Here is a 1,169-nt window from a genome sequence, read left to right on the forward strand (position 1 = left end):
AGACTTCCTCGGCGAGGCAGCGTTGTGGTCGGCGGAGGAGCATTAGTTCAACGCAGGAAAGCGCTCAGGGGGTATTTGCATTAGTGCAACGTGCCTCACACCCGGTTGGACCCAACTGAGACCTAAACAGTGATTAGGCACCCAAACGATCATTTTGCAACTTTAGGGACTAGGATGACACAGTAGCGCAAGTTTAGGGACTGCTGGTATACTTTACTCTTTTTCAAACCTTCGATCGAGACATGTACACATGGACAAATCTTTAGGCATTGTTTGTTTCTCCTCCTAGACTTTAGTCCCTATCATATCGGATGTTTGGACATATGCATGGAGTATTAAATATAAACTAATTATGAAACTAAATACATAGATTGAGACTAATTTGCGTGATAAATTTTTTAAGCCTAATTAATTCATGATTTGACAATGTGTTGCTACAGTAAACATGTGCTAGTGACGGGTTAATTAGATTTAATAAATTCGTATCGCGGATACTGATGACTTGTATAATTTATTTTATTATTACTATCCGAACACTCTCATGTGACACCCTCGTATGACACCTGATGTGACGTCCCTAAACTTTAGCCCCTGGGCCTCGTTCGCTTGGAGAAATTCTAGAGGAATCTAGAGGAATTTGTGAGAGGAAAACACTGTTCCGGATGAAAAAAGAAGCGGATCAAGCCAGGTTTAAAGACACGTGAACGGGGCCTGAATTTAAACACCCCCTTACATGATTCTACGGAATCCACGAAAGAGGTTTTTGCATGATACACCCCAACAAACACAAACACAAACCAACCCACGGTCCCACGCACCACACAAACACGCACATCTCGTATATAATATAAGCATGTACCTACTTTCACAAAAAAGTATTTTAATTACAATTCATATTTGTTTTGTCCTAGATTAAATTTCTTTAGCCAAAGTTTTTTTTAAAATATATTAACATCCATAAGTTCAAATAAATTAAATACTTTATCAATGAAACTAATTTAATATTTTAGATGTTGATATATGTTTCTACAAACTTAGTTAAAATGAAAGACGTTTGACTTAGAAAAATATCTAATATGAACTATAATTTAGAGTGGAAGAGTATATGGGGTTGTTCGGCTGCTCGTAAGCTATGGTATAATATTTTTCTTTTCCAACAAATCAGCCAT

Source organism: Miscanthus floridulus, chromosome 19 (assembly GCF_019320115.1).
Source record: "Miscanthus floridulus cultivar M001 chromosome 19, ASM1932011v1, whole genome shotgun sequence".
NCBI classification, from domain to species: Eukaryota; Viridiplantae; Streptophyta; class Magnoliopsida; order Poales; family Poaceae; genus Miscanthus; species Miscanthus floridulus.